Source organism: Hyposmocoma kahamanoa, unplaced genomic scaffold (genome assembly GCF_003589595.1).
Source record: "Hyposmocoma kahamanoa isolate Upper Pololo Valley unplaced genomic scaffold, ASM358959v1 103, whole genome shotgun sequence".
Classification (NCBI taxonomy): domain Eukaryota; kingdom Metazoa; phylum Arthropoda; class Insecta; order Lepidoptera; family Cosmopterigidae; genus Hyposmocoma; species Hyposmocoma kahamanoa.
Genome location: NW_020653344.1, coordinates 187319 through 205487, shown reverse-complemented (window position 1 = coordinate 205487; position 18169 = coordinate 187319). Strand labels below are relative to the sequence as shown.

Sequence of the window (18169 nt, the reverse complement as noted above, 5' to 3'; positions counted from 1 at the left end):
TATAATTGCTACTTTATGACCAATTCTTATTTATTTAATTATAAACCTTAGTTTTATTGATATAGAGAACATTATTCTCACTTTTTGTGTGTAAGGTATAAAAAAAACAGTATAAAATACAATATTTAAGTGCCCCCGTGGCCGAACGGTTACCATGTCCGACTGCCACGCAATGTCCCAGGTTCTATTATCGGGTCGGGAGAAATATTTGTATGGCCTACATTTATTTCTCTCGTGAGTTTGGGTGTAATTTGTGGTTGTCTATGTGTGTATCCATGGCACCCGCGACACAGGGTTTCCCTAGTGCTTAGCAATGTGGAGTGGTGCGTGAAAAAAAAAAAGGATTGTTTAAAAAATCAAGACCTTTTTGGTTCATACATAAGAAGTACATTGTAGTTTCTTTGTGATCGATATTATCAATCATCAGCTAAGTATGTTCCACGCATCAATTAGAAATCCAATATAACGCTTTATATTTATTACGGTAAAATATGATCGAATGTTCTATTCGTCTATTTCCGCCAAAACATCGTCAATTTTCAGCACAAGCGGCTCATTATGAACGCTAATGTTGGTTCAGATAACACGATCGAGTTAATTGCACTTGCTTTTAATGTTCATTTTCCTAAATTTAGCTATTCTAGGTTGTAAAACAATTTGTGTTTCGAACAAATTGTCCTTATGTAGCCTTTATGATTTGTGCCTCTATGTACATCTAATTACGTTCTATTACTTTAATCGGTGTTTGTCATTGACTTACAATTATGTGAACGTCGGGTCCGCGCTAAAAAGTGTCCGAACGTATAGGGCGTTAAAATCGTATACAGAGCGTCATTCACGCTTTAGTCTTCGTTTGTTCGACTGACAGCGAAGCAAGCGAAATTAGACAGTACTGCGATGACATTACGATTTAAATTCAACGTTTTAGATTTTTCATATTCCTTTACATGTCACTACGTTTAAATAGGTTGACTTGAGACATTTTATTCGTGGTTTTTGTATTAGACCCGTCGTCCATTTATTTGTAAGTCAATGGGTTTTGTCTAAAAGTTTTACAGAGCAACTTTTACTTAAAACTGAACGAAAATTAAAAGGATGTTAAATGTTTAAGCAGTACCGTTTAAATAAAACAGATGGCGCTTCTTTAATTTCTAACTGATTTTGAAAATTGATAAACTAGTATCTTTAAATAAGAATTGCCTAACTTAAAATTGTTAATAATTACTTACACAAAGCACATTCAAGAAGACCTCATGCGTTCCTATCGCAAGCTGCTTAGACTTGAATACCTGTTACTTTATCTCTGTTTCTGTACTGTTCACTCTGCTGCCAGTCTTCTACAATTTTCTTTAAAGATGCAACAGCCTTAAGAAGATATGCAGAAATACATTACAATTGCTTACTTGAAAGATAATTATTGAAATAATTACTTGAGAATGTCCATCTAGCATTGAAAGTGAATTATAAAATCCATTTCTGGTTAGAGGGGCTGAGCCCGACATCGAACTCCTGCATGATTGACAATAGTTCTCTCAACAGAGCTGTCCATGCTTGTGTTATAAATACTACAATATTTTCACATAAAAGTCCTAACAGACAAAGTTGAACTGGTAGTAACTATAAAAAATTCTGAATTAGCCTCTACAATTCAAGCTAGATGAGCATAATTAAACTTTGTTTAACCGTTTGTGTAATTTTAGCAGTCAACGCTTTGAACGTTATTAACATTGCACAATTACTTTAATTATGTTTTGGTTTTATGAATTTTGGTATATAATGGATTTTTTTATATTATATTGTATAAGAATGGTCGTCGACATTGAGACGACATTTTTCGCAAGAGCTATTTGACAAGCAATCAAGTTTCATGTTTGTGTCTTATTCTTTATCTTTAGGCTCAATTTACATTACTGCGTTACGGAATGGAAGCGGATTTTTGTGACCATATCATAATAAACTAGATACGCGCGAAAAACAGGTCGCAAGTCTTCCGGAGAATTCCCGCAACTACCGTACCGTATCGAGTTTGTACGTTGCATAATTAACATAAAGTTCATTGTACTACATCCATTCCGTTCTCTCTCTCTACTTTAAACTCTTTTTTTATCTATGTAAAAAAAATAAACTAACGTTACCTTTTCTCATGCGCCTGAATTACGTGATGTAACAATCCTATTGCGTTATTGAGAAGAGATTATAAAGAAGAGTGAATAAAAACGAGCTCTCTAATAATAAAGTCGCAAAGAAATTACATGTAACTTGATTTGTTAGTCCGCATAAAGATTTCACGAAGATAAAATAATTTCACAATATTAAATAAAAAATGTCGGGAAATCAAATTCTACTCTCATGCTGCTTAGAAATTGGGGACAATCCTCCCTAATTAAGTTATTTAGCAGAAATTAAACGAAAGAATATAACGCAAAATTGCTTGGTGCGTGTCACGAATTTATATCGTATTCCAAAGTAACTTTGCTACGGCTATGGAAATTTCTTTTAAAGAAATTTGTTCCTGATTTTGATGACTTTGGTTTTACTTGAGTGTACAGGAGATAAAAATAATAAAAAAAGCTAATGTCCACTACAGTTTCCTGGGGGCTTACCAAAACCTCTTAAAACTTCTTTAATCTTACATTGACCTTTCGTACCATGACACGCTTGAAGTAAGCTTATTATAATGTTGAAACTATGATGATATGATAATTCCCAGTACTAGACGTACTAAAGCAGAAAAGACCGCTTCTCATATTGATTATACAGACAATTGGATATACAGGAAATCCTTACAATTCCACACATAATTTCATTCAAATCTAAAGTGAAAACGCCAAACAAAATTTCTAAAATTTTTAAGTTTTAAATTATAACCTACAGTTTAATATTTATATATCTAGTTTAAACACTTTTAAGCCTTCATTTAAAATGCACATGCAAAATGAATTGTTGAGGAAAAACGAGAAAGAAATAACTTGAAATGCTGTTGAATTATCTACATAGGATTTTATTTTACTAATTCAGACTTAACCAGGACTTCAGACTGAAGCTTAAATGAGATTTAGACCAAAAGCATAACACGTAAATTGTTTTATGACTATACATTCTATTATTTTATTTTAAAACATGCTAATTGGTTTTATTGATACTTTTTCAAAGAGGCGTGGAAAACTGTATGACAAAAACTTTACTTAATATACGTAACAGTCTTACATAATGATAACTTAATTTCACTCAGTATACGGTTAAGTGTACTATGTAAGCTACACCTTAAAATTTAACGAGATATTAAATTTTATTCTACTCATATACCAAGCTGGCAGATTAATCGTTTAATCTTTGCCATTTTATTAGGTTATGAAAAAAAAATTACAGCTCTTCCAGAGTCTTAAATATAATGATGCTGTAAAATAAACATTTGCTAGATTTTTATGTAAATTTAATTAAGAAAACTCTACGTGATTTGCACTAACGAAGTCTTTTTTATTTTTACAGGTAAGTATCCAGAGCCGTGAAACATTTGGCGTTTACTGAAAATACACTCTGGCAATGATTCCCCAAGAACATCAGGTAAGAAATAAAAAGAGTGTCTTCAATTATTCTTTGAACAATAGCTAAAAGTTATTTGGGCCCTCGCCTAATAAAAACAGAAAATCTTGAACATAGCTGCCATTTAAGTAAACTATCAGTAATATTAAAAATACTAAGATTCCTGTTATGCAGGAGTGACCCGTTTTGCTCTTTCATATTCTTTCTGCTTATAAAATTTTTAAATAAATAATTATTAATGATAAATATGGAATAATATATTTTATTTACAAAAAGCAACCGAGCATGCCAAGAGTCTTACTCGCTCTTCTCAGCAGGATCATCGTTACGAACCATTAGTAGTGATTAAACAATTTGACTATTTGAAGTGTAATTTATTTACCTGTATAAAAGATATTTTTAATTTGGTGAAGCGACCATGTTACTACTGTCTACTACATTACATGGACAGAATCATGATTGTAAAGGTTTTTTAGAAACTAATTTATGACGAATTTTACAATTAATTAATGATTAAATTTGCGTTTAAAGTGGTAGTGCATGTAATGCAGCAAGCTGAAAACTTCAAACACGTTTCTTCTTAGGAAGTCTTGTCAGTTTGTTTTTTGTTCTCATCGTCATACAATTACGCTGCTTCCCGGTGAGGCATACTTTACTCTATTAACCGGTTCACAAATTTGAATGCTAAAAGTATTTAGTTAACATTGTAATACGAAAAGAATGTGTCATTCTAGACGTGAACATTAAATGCACCTAAAATAAGTGCATAATGAATTAAGTGACAAATTTGTGTATGATATTTTAAGAAAACAGACAACAAAAGCTTTCGTGCAGTTAGCACAAACGACATTTTCTAATTATGTTCCTAGTTGTTCTAAGCTCTGACATACACTCTTATATATTCCAGGTATTTTATATTTATTTGGTGTTTTTACTATTTCAATCACTATTAAAATAACTATTCGCATCTACATTCTACATTCAAATTTTTTTATTTTTAAATGAGGTGGTTTGAAATCTTATTACGTGCTTCATATTATTATTATTTTTTATTAATTTTATCTACCCCAAATGAAGGGACATTTTTGCCAACATCGAATTTAATAACATGGATGAAATTTTGGGAAAATGTTGTACCAGGACGAATAACATGGTGTCGTCGCAGCTACAGAGTGCTGCAAAGATAAAAATCCTACCATCTGGGACCCAAGTCTGTTAATTTTACATAATCTAAATTGTGTGTCGATAGAGCGTCTGTGGCAGAATTATGTATTCTGCTAAAACGATACCAGAACTATCAAATAACGTAAGGGACATTTTGTCGAAAACCAGACATATATCATTGGATTCGGTTCCCAGTTCAGTTCCCGCTCTATCGATTGGTATTATTAAAATAATTCCATTGTAAAGGATCCTTTACAATGTAAAGGAAAGGATAATTACGTATAAGTTTCTATTTCTCTTCCTTCCCTCTTACACTACACTCGACGATTTACACATAAAATATTAGTAATGTTAGGTACAACTAAACATCTTTTTTTTAATGTAAGAGACATGCTATACTTTAAACCACTGGGTATTCCTATATTTCGTTTATAATATGAAAGAAGAGGAAATTCTAAGAAATTTGCTCTAGACACAATAAAAATTGGAGCAGATAGTAAAAAGTTATAGACATAGACCTCCATAGGATAAACCTTTTTCCAAAATAGTTAATTGTAGTTTGCGCTCAATTTTTTTATTTTTTATTTTAAAGCTAAATATTATCTATAATTAAACGCTTCAAGGTCAATACACAACATAACCCGATATAATGGCACTAGGGAACGGATTAAGGTATCACCAGTCGCGTGACTTCTCATAGTTATATCTCTTCCGATACTGGAGGGGTGAAAATCGCCCCCAGTATCTACGGCGTAGTCTACGCGTTAATTGCTTATACCCACCCTGTTGACAGTCTTCGGCCAGATTAATCCGGGTCACAGGGTTGCCAATTGTTAGTTTTTGGCTCTTTTGATTCTCAAGTACGAAAGACGCACAAAGAAAGATGATACAAATAAAAACAAAGATAGAGACTTTAATTTTTCAATTAGAGTCCTCTATCTTTGTATAAATATTTAATATAAAATATGACTTGTTTGAAATTCTCATTACAAACTTTATTGTAATTTATAACCACATCATTAGAAGCTTTGTAATTTGAGATAAACCTCTTTGATAGGCAGAATAATCGATAATTAAAAAGAAATTGTCACAATTCATTACCGATTGAAATGACAACTGCAACCCTATTGTTAACATTCGACAATGTTCTGCGAGATTCGAATTTAGAATGTTTATTATTCAATTAAGAGCGTTTGCCTAACGAACGTTTACTTCAAACTACGTATCGTGTTTTCTGATTAGCGAATCAAGTTCTCTGTGATGTGTTGTTTGTCGTTTGTTTTTGGGCATGTCAAAATATTTATACTTAGCTATAAATATCGTCTTACATACTACAGCTACATGTAGGTATTTGAAATTACAGTTTTACAAGCACGCCATTTAGATCTACTGCAAATTAGACCGTGCATAACTGCACTACTATAAGAGCGTGTTGTTGTAAACGGCTTCTAAAATACAATTAACGATAAAATTTAACAATTGCAATAATTGTATGCAATTTTAAATTTATTATTGTTTTATTGGACTCCATGAGTTTAGTATAAAAATTATTATTCGATGGCTTCATAAACAAAATTAATAACAAAACAAAAAATTTACAAAATTTTTGTTAAAATACCTAATCAGCGCTTGTAAGTACTATAAACCTTTCTGAATTTGTAATATATATCCTGTAGTATAATTGTCTTAAATATTAGATATTAAATCCAGAGGAAGTTAAAAGAATAACTGAAAAATTCCCGTCTCCTTTCTAAGTTCTTCTTACAATACAATTTTAAACGACAATTACTGTCTGAATAAGAACACTCAAGACGACATTTAATGAAAACGACGATAACACTAACGACATTACCATGTATTCGAAATTCGATTTGCTCCTGGCGCGCAGATTCATTACCTTCAATTTCAAATTTTGAATCTCAGAATTCTGATGAAGGCAATTTATGGCGTTACGTCATCTCTCGTAATCGCATTAGTGCCGCGAAAATAATTGTCATAAAGCTGTAATTAATATTACCTGGGTGAAAATGTTGAGGCAAGCGCTTTCAAGCTGTCACTCATTGCTGTAAACGCCACGTACTCTGAATTACAAGGCGTTCTGAATCCCCGGCGGAGTGTGCCTTCGCCTTTAGCATAATAGTATTCCTATACGAGTATATGATTATACCAACAACGTCATGTCTCCTTTCAGACATAGATTTACATTCAAACTTTATGCTACTTACGTGATGCGCTGTACGTTTTGGTTTTGGGACTACGCTGTCACCTGTTGTACTTTTACTACACGACGAATTTAAACAATGCACTACTAGCTTAGTAAGAACATGCACTACTTGTAAATGGAAGGTTGACATTTCAATCCCGGCACGAAATCAAAGAGGCTAATCTCTCCATCTGGATTGTCCCTTACAACTTTAATTGACATCTACAATTTTTTTTTATTTGTCACTAATTTATTTGGGTAGGCAAAAGTTCTACCGTACAGCCTTTTTTGATATGGTATATATGGACTACAGGAGACTATCGGAACCGCTGTCGCCGACAACACGAAAATAAACACTACGAAATCTTGATAATGATTGGTCATAGTTTCTAATTTAAAAAGATGCAACTCATTCTGGATTCCTAATATTATTTAAACCTTACTCTGTCGCTATTGTTGTCGTTCATTGCAAGTTACGACGTTTTGATTTTATGTTGAAACTTTGTTCCACGTGTTGATATCTTGCGGCCTGTAGCTGGACTACGACTAACGATTAACATTTGAATCAATTCGATAAACAGAAAATTGAAAATTTATTAAAATAAGACTTAGCGATGGATGATATGACATACTACTACGGTAATATTTTCGGTGCGGCTATAATTTTTGCACTCCAAAACAGCGTCCAAAATTTTTCTGCGATTTTAAATAATTTGCGCGAAAGAATGACACAACGATATCATACATAGCGAAAATGGCGGACTGAGCTCAAATAAAATAAATAAATAAATAAAATAAAAAGACTTTATTCTTGAACTGAAACATACAACGATATTTAAGATAAAACAATGCTTAAATCTATGTCGAAGAAAAGGAAAAAGCCTCAGCAAATTGCTGGTTATCGGGCTTCACCTGGCAAGTATTCGCCGCTGGAGACACCGTAGCCTATAGAGACGGGTATCTTTTATAGGGTCTTTCGAGACCTAATGTTGGCACGCGTCAGACGCTAACTAACCACCTCTACTGTATTTATTGTTCTGTGTATAAGACAGGATTATATCGACAAAAACTTATTATTTAGTTTAGTTGTTATCACAATTGATATAAAATCGTGAATGAACACGAACAGTTTTGTCCTGCAGTCAAACTGTATATACAGTTTTGTAGGAATATGTTTATTTAAATATATTGTACCCCCCTTTTTTTAAATTCAAATAAATAAATAAATAAAATAATAGTGTACATTTTTTCTGCCACTATTGTAAGTTACACTGATATGCCAACTACAGCATAATACCCCCGTCGTAGACATCCGCATCCAGCAGCGAGACGTGAAGGGATTAATATAGTACAGATAAAGAAGTATTTTCTTGTAATATCCTCTTTCTCCAGAGAGGGTGTACTATATCCGTATGAAATACTGTCCCTCAACCCTACCGTTTAAGTATGTAATAAAAGTGAAGAAACGCGTGTCATTTATTATATACAGTTGAACGTATATTATGTACCGTATATGCTATACAAATACAGTTTACACCATGTGTTACGAAAACTTCAAGGTTATAAACATCACACCTATTGTTAAAACTGGAGTTTCCAATCCCTAAACGAATAATAATAATACTGTGCCAGACTACCACATTCTTATCTCAAACTAGAGAATTCCTTGTATAATTGGGGAAATATTATTAGCACCCATTCGTCTTATCGCTTCATCTTTAGAGGACAAAAGAGTGAACCGTCTCGGTAACACACGTGCCATAAACAACTAGTTTAAATACTTTTACGCATTGGCACTTAATTCTAAACTTGATAATATTTGTGCGTAAATAACTAGTTGAATTGATGAGAAAAGAGTCGGCAGTCAGTATTTTACGAAGTACCTGCATAAAAAAAACGACTTTTTGAGGAAATAAATAATTGAAAAGTAGAATTCAGAAAAAGCGTTTAGCGCACCCATGACTGGTGCGATGGATCAAGATTAAATCCGTATACGCTTTAAGTAAAATAAATGTTAATGGCTTTATTGCCCTATTGTAATAGAAAGGAGTTCCAAGAGATAACACCCATCGGTGCAAGTAATATTTCTGAAACGATGAGTACCAAAGCAACGGAATTCACTCCGGGGTACTACCCAAAACACCCAGAAAAAAACCTGAAAAGTTCATGTTCCAAATCGGTGTTTTCAGGAATTAAAACCGGGATCGCCGCATCCAATTACCCACAGTGCTGACCGTTAGACCTCCGAGGTCGTTAAATATGTAATATTATATAAATATATGGAAGACGAAATCTTAATCTATGTAAATGATTTTTCTGTCAGAATTAATCCTCATGAGTCAAGTGTGAATATTGTATTTAAAGGACCTGTAAGGTCGTAACTGTAGGGTTGTATCTTTTAGAGATTACATTAGATTCATTAAAAGTACACTAGATACTTTGAACATTACTTTGTGTTTATCATTGAAGACCATCACATCCAAACTGCCCTCACCACTTAATAGTGTTAAATGGGACGATATTACATTATGTCACACACTAAACACCTTTTTCTCTCTCATAATTGTATTGTAATGGTAACAAGTAGGAGAGCCAAAAATAAGAATTTGCTCTAACACTCACTTGTACTTGACTGATCTTCGAAGTTAAAAAAAAAAATACTCTTATCTTTCGCGTCACGTAGAAGTTGACGAAAGAAAATCTTATTATCTATTTTTAATGAAAACTTCCCCTAAATTATTCCTTTTCCAACATACTTTCAGTTTAATTTTGTGTGTTAGTAGTGATGTGACAATACTAGGTCGATATTTTTTGCCTATTTGAATAGAAAATTGACATGAGTTGAAGGATTTTTCCTGAGTTTTGTTGAATCCCCGTTTCGTAGCAATAAGTAACATAAAATAAATGTTAAAGATTTGTGTGCCTTTTTCATCACTATGACACTTATATTAATACAGCTCAGCACAAGTCTCACGTGAAGAAAATATCTGCCATTTTAATTTACTAAGAATGTACCATTTCAATCGACATTGACATATTTATCGATAATGCACTTCTTATCACTATGACGCCTATAATAGACGAAGAAAATATATGTGAAGAAAATATCTGCTATATTAATTTACTGAAACGTCTTGTTCTAATCGATAGTGACACATTTATCGGTATTATCGATATCTGGCCATCCCTATACACAACTCCCCCAAATATCCCCCTACAGAAACGGTAAAGAATATTTCCCTTACCGTCAGCATCTTTAATATTGAATGACAAAATATAAAACTTGTCCAATAAAACGGCCAAATGCAAATCCACCGTCTTTCTAACGTAAATAATGTATGAGTGACGCCTTTTTGACAAGTGCGGGTTATATGACAGTTTTATTACGTGAAAATAAAAACTACATCAATAATTCGGAGAAGTGTCTTTGAGTAAAGGCGACAAGTTACTTTGACCTATGAAATGGATCGATGCTATTGACTTTCGTGTTCGTGACGTCAATGTTCTTGTTCTCAGAACAAGATATTAGTTATCTTAAATTATACAATATGGTGAAAGTTCATGATATGTAATTTGTTACGAAAGTGTTTATAACGGATAATTAGTTCCTTTCCTGATATTAAACTTTTCAGTGCAACGTGCCTACTAGTAAACACTTACGTCTTGATCTGTAACATCTATCTATCAATTGGTCACACTTATATACAAAACGTAGACATACGATAGTTAGTAGTGGAATGTGCGCTTTCGAAAACTGAGTAAAATAACAAGATAGCGTAACACCCGCCTATTCAATGCTTGTACTTCACGCGGAGCGTAGGGTTGTCGCATTGTTGTCAACATAATAAAAAAAATAAAAGTGTTGAAATAACCATTGTTTAATGCAGTACTATGTATTAATACGTTTGTACCAGAGTCGCGGGATGATTATGTTTTTTTTTTTATAATTATATTTATTTAGTGACGAGACGAACAATTCGTGTGGCTGGTGGTAATCGTCACGCCTGTCCCTAACAGTTACAGTGTCACTTAGATTTTTAAATCACAAAGATCTGAGAGGTACTGCCACTGCGCCCGACATCTTGAGACATAAGTTGACAAGTCCCATGTGATTGTAATTTCACCAGCACTTACCCCTCGAAACCGGAACGCAGTAATGTTCACATTACGGCTTGGCAGCAGAAATAGGTAAGGTGGCAGTACTTCACTGGACGAACTCTTTCACAAGGAGCTCTACTGCTACTAAATGGAAATAAAATGAAAATAAATGGAAATGGAAATAAAACGCTGAATAATTCTGAAATTGAGGCACTTTTGTTTAAACTACCATAAACAGGACAGGATACAGCAATTAGTGAGGCGACGAACGATATATGTATGTTCGTACATACATGGAGTTTAGTTTGATAAATAATTATCACACACAAACCACGTCGTTATAAATTGTGATAATCCCTGGATGCCTAATGTCGGACAAGTTTACCATATCTACAAAGGCGTGAGATATCCACAACTTTTACTGGGTCAATCCATAGAAGACCTGTGCTCAGTAGCATACTTTGTGGGCTATTTTAAGATACTTCACATCGCTCTGCCCATAACTAGGCACCCATGTTACGAAACTATCTCCATATTGATTGTAATTCTACTCCTATATAAAAAAAATTTTAACCCACGATGGCAGGAATGCTATTGCCAGCCGTGAAATGCTATGATATGCGCTCTCTGGAAGTGTCCACATGAATGTTAACGTTTACAAAGTTGTGAATAATGTACGCATGGCTACACTAAATCACTACACTATTTTTATGGCCTCAGACAGGGTGTCATAATTATTTGGAGTTTTAGGGCTTTAGATACGTAACTGTAGTTCAATAGTGCATTTTCTTAATACCTTAATTCTTCATTGCTGTTGTGTTAATAACTTTTAACGTAGGGTTGAACTAAAAAGTTTTTTAATTATTTAAAAAATTAAAGAAAGGAAATGACGTTTTCAAGTAGAAATTTATTTTACCCTTGGAATAAATTATTACTTGATTTTTACTTATTGCTAACCAAGGATGGGATAGTATTTTCAACTGTCAATATTTTGGCACTCTGTTGCTCAATATCATTCTTTTGGTTGTGTAAACAGTAAACATATACCAACTTGGTACCTCTTATAAAAAAGTAAATAAGTTTCCTGCAGTTACGTCCTAATTAATCTCAAAGTACAGAAACGCCGGAATTAATAATTTTGGCACTTTTTGAATGATTATATATACTCACAGTCATATTATATACTCGTGTAAATGAAAATGCTAGTCAATGTATTCCATTCACAATGACTACAGTTCGTAATTATTTGTAAGTGTTCGTTTTTATTAAACTCATATGATTAGCCAGTTTAAATATCGTACGCCGTTTCAAATGCTGTTCAAGCCATGCCAAAATGGTTTGCTAGTTACGTTTGAATTTACTGCTGCATAATTTTATTGTGTATAAGTTTTTGTTTGTCACTATTTAATGTGAATAAATTTTAACTACTTCCGACTAGACAAAACTTCTGCATTTACTCGGAAACGCAAAACTTCTCAAGAACTAAAATAAGACTAAAACTAAGATTTCCAAGAAATTATTTAAGTTGTCGACACCCGAGTTAGAAATAGAAAATATTTAGGTCTTCAGGAAATAACAGATGATTTACACCATGTATCTTCTTATCGTATCGATGACATACTTTATAATGCTTGCCATCGTACGTACGTACGTACGTAAGGAATGGTACGTCGTGCAAGAAGGCTCCTTACGTGCACCCCTATAGACACCGTGTAAATAATAATGTTAATAAATTCAGGGTGTATAAATAACAGTACAAGTAATCATAGCTGTAATTTTTCTGCAACCAAAAAATTCAAAAATATAAATCCAACCCGTCATACAACTTTAATGTAACATGGACCCAATATTATATGAGAAAACAAAACAAATACACATACATACACGCTTACATACTCTTTTAGTCTTAATAGATATAGAATAGACCTTTTCAATTACCAGCTTCAATAATGTACACTGGAATCTGTCGTTACCTTTAAATTATGTTTTTATAGTACTGGTTCGACCACACCTATCCTAGTGAAGCAAAATACTTAACAAATTTGCACTCTATAGCTATGAAACCCAAGGTTCAGCCTATCTTTACTTACAGTCGTAATACAGCGACTTTTTTTAGCTAAATTGCAGTTTATCACTATTGAATATAAGGCTTAGAATAGCCTGATTTACAGTAGTGAAACAAGCGACTTTTTCTAACAAAATTGTGCTCTATAGTGGTTGAAATTAGGGTTCAGAATCCTGATTTACTGTAAATGTGTGCGTGTATATTTTCCAACAACCTTTTGGGGTTCCGTAATCTGGTTCGACCCAATCGCAATTAATGGGGTCCCAACAGCGCCGATGGAACACGGAATTAGTGATTATAGAAGCGCCAGTGATGTGCTTTGTTTTGGATCTAATACCGCGTTAGTGTTATAGGCTTAGCGTAGGACAATAATTTATGGTCTGATTTTAATGTAGGCTGAGCGTTTATAATAATGGATGTGTGCTTTATAAAACGGTTGATTAAAATCAAGGCGTAAACAATGCAGTAATGTACGACAAGAGCTATGAGAACTTTCCTGTTTATTTGTACACATAATTAAATTTGAAGATATAGCTGCTCGTACATCTGCCATGGTGATTTATACATATTGGTTGGGCATCACAAATAAATTTATTCGTAATTATTGCGACAAAGCGGTTTAGTAGCAGTAGAGCTCCTTGTGAAAGAGTTCGTCTAGGGAAGTACTGCCAGCTTACCTATTTCTGCCGCCAAGCAGTGATATCATTACTGTGTTCCGGTTTTGAAGAGTAAGGGTGCTGGTGAATATACAGGCATATGAGACTTGTCAGCTTGTCGCAGGGTGACGGCCGCAGTAGCAGTGCCCCTGAGATCTTTGCGATTTTAAGCGATTTGCGGTTTTGAGTGTCACTGCAACTGTTATGGACAGGCGTGTAACTTGCCATCAGGCGCACGACTTGTTCGTCCCGCCACTTGACACTATAAGTAAGCGACAGTGATGTCATTATAGTTTGTTCAAGGTAAAAATTTATTTTAAATGTGTTAACATCACTTAAAAAGACAGTTTCTAAAAACCCAACGGTCATTAATTTCAATCTTTAGAATAGACTTGCGAATACAGTCAGCAATACAGCAGCGATGGCGCTCTCTTAACTACTTACACGTTAGATTTGAGAAAAATATTTACTCAAGAGAGAAAAATATCAGCTCAGACACTGGTCCGAGTTCAGTTAGATCGAAGAAATTATTCTTTGTGTTGTTCGATCTTTGTATCTAATAATAATAACAATCTAGTGGAGTATTTTCACAAAAAAATATGAATGTGATTGTAGTAAAACATCAGGATATTCAATAAATAAAACAGAAATATTATTTATATTAGTCTCATCCAGTAAATCGTACTGACTGATACTTCCCAAAGAGATTTGTCGCACGCAGGCTTACAATTTTCAACTATTGTGCCGTCTTGCGAATGTTCAACTTACAATTGTGTTCTCCATACAAATTTACTACAGGTTACTGATTAAACTAAATCTGTTTCTTTGTTGAAATCTTGATAACAAGGTTGCCAGACATACGGGAGTTCATGTACATGTACAAACATTTAGACATTCAATGACGTCTTCGGTGATTAAATGTTCAGCACTGTTGGGTTATAGATGACAACATCACGGATGCGATTCCCAGTAAAACCAATTTGGTAACGAACTTTTCTAAATTAATTCTGGTCTGGGTGTTTTGCGAAATGCCGCTGGAGCTGATGTCGTTATTCTGCTACTCATAGCAGATTCCCTAGTTTGAGACCCGATAATTGGTGGAAATCTGGCATATTAATATCACAATAAAAACTGTATTTTTTAGCATTTGTTTTGTTTTAAAACTTAAATCAAATATCAGTATTTAAATTTACCCTAGATTTGCAAAAATAATTGATACTGAAGACGTGATGTTTGTCGTCGTTAACTAATCTTACTAGCATGTACAATCTACGACAAGTCAGGTTTGACCTTGAGCAAAACTATATTTTGTTCCGGTAGATCTCATAAATTAATCGCAATATCATAATCACAAAAACGCAGACTAATGTATATAACACCAATGGGTTTCTATATGCGTATTGGCTTCTAAACTTTATCAGATTGTCGAAATTCAACAATTTGTACGCAATGATGAAAGCAAATTGATAGAGCGTTCAATTACTGCTTTTCAGTTCTTACAATTTATCACAGTCTGATTCATCTTGTAACAATTACGTTACAAAGGCCTTTTTGTCCTATAAGTATTATTTATTATTTCTCGAGTTCATCTGATCGTCTTAAGTAGACAAAATCGCATCGGTACCAACATAGATGGTATAAAGGAGGAGGTAAAAAGAGACCACTGGTCAAAACCTTACTTTAGGATAGAGTTTTTCAGACAAAAGAATTGCTCGTTTGGTAGGCGAACCCGTGACCGCTGTAAGCTGCAATCTAATGAAGATGCTTATGCTGACTGACTGTAGTTTGGATTTACCCTTCGATCGGATCGACCGCTCTCCGACAAAAAACAGTAATATTTTAGATAGTGAAACAAAATGGATTGTTTGATAAGAAACATCTTTGCCAGAAACATTTTTTTAAATTTGCAGAAAAAGCATTTGGTTTTCCATGGAAAATACAAAAGTAGCAGCACGGTTTGTATGTATGCGCGCACATCGCTGGTCGTCACATGCACCGTTCATTGTTATTCGAATGTGTTGCGGTTTGCGTATGAATGGAGTTGTACTTGTCTTATTATAATTACGTGTATAATTATGTACTACTTAACATTCACACCAAGAACCGCTTAAAAATATCATAACATTCTCGTAACAGTTTTCACTGTGTGTTAGCTTTATTTATCTTCGCGTATCGGAAAATTAATGAGAATTTCAAAATAAATAGACCCAACACCTTAAAGATGACATATAAACGTAAACACACAAAGCGGCTTTCACAAGTTGAAAGTTCATTAAGGAAAAACATTTTCAGTGAGTTCTAAAACGTTGAGCAAATTTCTCGTCTATTGAAGAGTTCCGGTAAACTTTTAGTCAATAAGAACTTTGCGCATTGACGGTAGCCGCACGGCTGTCAAAATTGCACACTGCTTTTCGCAGTACGAGAATTCATCTTTGTGACAGTTCAATTGACAATTTGAAGAGGACAGTCCAATTGCGCTCCATACAAACGGAATTAAATATAATATATTACGGAGTCACCACGCTTATCGACACGTAATCGCATTCGCTGGTCAGATAAATCTTTATGTCAATAGTATAAACAGCGAAAATTACATCGTGGGTTTCGAACGGAAGCGAAACTCTCAACGTCTTTTTCACTCTTATTGCATATACATAAAGGTTTTCGGTTCGGCACCTCATAGATGGCGACACCGTGGAAACCCACGCCATACATACAAGCCACTCAATCACAGAGGTCGTCAAAGGAGTTCAAACATATTTTGAATATTAATTAACCAATAAAACTCAATTACAATTGACTAGACCTGATATAAAAACTAATATTTTAAATTTAGAAATAATACATACTCAAAATCTCGAATTTTTTTTCTCAAAATTACCTGACTACATATTTTTCCAGACTATGAAATATTTTCAAGAAAAACCATGACCCTAATAAAAATAATGTACTCTTAATAATTAAAAGTGTATCTATTCACCTACATGTCATTTCAACAACGAAATGCATGTCGTGTTAAACAAAAAATATTACACTTTTTATTTTCAATTTCAAATTTTGTGGAACATACATATATTTCCTTTATTTATTAATGAATATGTGTTTGTTCTCGCTTTAATTTATAGTCTTATATTTTGCTCATTCGATAAATGATAAATAAACAGTTTAGTAACAGAAACTGAGAAAAAATTCATATACATCTTACAAAAATGATATATCTAAATTTTCATTGACAATGTTTCATTTAAGCTTCTAAAGCTTTAATATTAGAACCCTAAATCCCAAATCGAGAAAGTCGTTGAAAGCTTGGAACTGTCTCTATCAAACGCATACCCGAACTATCTCATCACGTATGTATAGTCCATTGTAGCGTCCAACTAAACAATAATGTCCCTAAAGGAACAGCCTTGGGTATTATCGCGATATCGACTTCGGAAGATGCCGTAATAAATTATTTGCACGAAAAAATACCAAAAAAACAAATTAGAGACTGTACATTTGTCACTTTTTTTAAATTTCTTTGAATAAAGTTTTCAATAACTGAAATTAAATAATTTTGGGTTAATTAAAATTACCATGGTATCAGTGGTTTCATCTTGCTAAGATTAATTTAATGGTCTGAATATACTCATACTAAGAGAAACGCATACTAGTATCTAAGATAACATTCGAATAGCAGAAATTTGATTTCAGTTTCTGTCTAAATGCTCTTTGTGCATCAAACACAACTCTGGTCATTCCGTATGCGTTGCACCAAAACAGAGATCTGACGGCCTGTCGGAACTAACCCACCCTGCAATGTATAGCCCCTATTCCCCGTTCGTCACGTAAATGCCTCCCCAGCCTATAGCCAAATGGTACCATGAATTAGACAGGCTTCCCGTGATGTATTGTCAAGAGCCCGTGTAGTTTTGCATGCGGAACGAACCTGCCTTTACGGCGAACATTCCCTGCGAATGAATCTGCGTTTCTGGCATTTCAAACTTCAATATTCAAGTCACAGCTGTATGATGCGATTAAAGCGCAGCTGCAATAACAATTCTCTCTTCCCAAAAGCAATTCATACCAAATGTTTATGACTTACTGCTTAATTAGACATCAATTTAAACTTTAACAACAGCCGTCGTACAATTTCGTGCCTTTTCAGCAAACGTAACTTCATACTGCCTACTATAAAACAAGGCCATTCACCTCGCAAATATCTCCCCTTAGGTAGCACTGCTAAACACGGGGGAGTCGAAAATAAATTTCCACCCTCACCCTAATTCGAATAACACGAAGTATCCCCTTACGACTCGCCCTATGCGTTGCCATGGTAACGTAGCCCTTTGCAGCACTGCATCACATAAACATTCCTGAGTCTGTGCAGTTAAGGCTCGCCTCGCGCCACCATTATTGATGTTTTCGGTACTGTATCCTACCCGCTCCTTCCGGCATTTC

At 34.0% G+C, this 18169-nt stretch overlaps 1 protein-coding gene across 3 annotated transcripts in view; it reads left to right on the top strand.

Annotated features, from left to right (window-relative positions):
• The window catches only part of LOC113238270 (brain tumor protein), a 910751-nt gene that overhangs the window by 886867 nt on the left and 5715 nt on the right, over positions 1-18169 (top strand). The window contains exon 1 of one of the 3 annotated variants that reach the window (XM_026475096.1): positions 3547-3564. The exons of the other annotated variants lie outside the window; for them this stretch is intronic. The gene's annotated coding sequence lies outside the window, so the exon portion shown is untranslated. Of the gene's footprint in view, positions 1-3546; positions 3565-18169 lie in introns of those variants that run through there. 3 annotated transcript variants of the gene reach the window in all.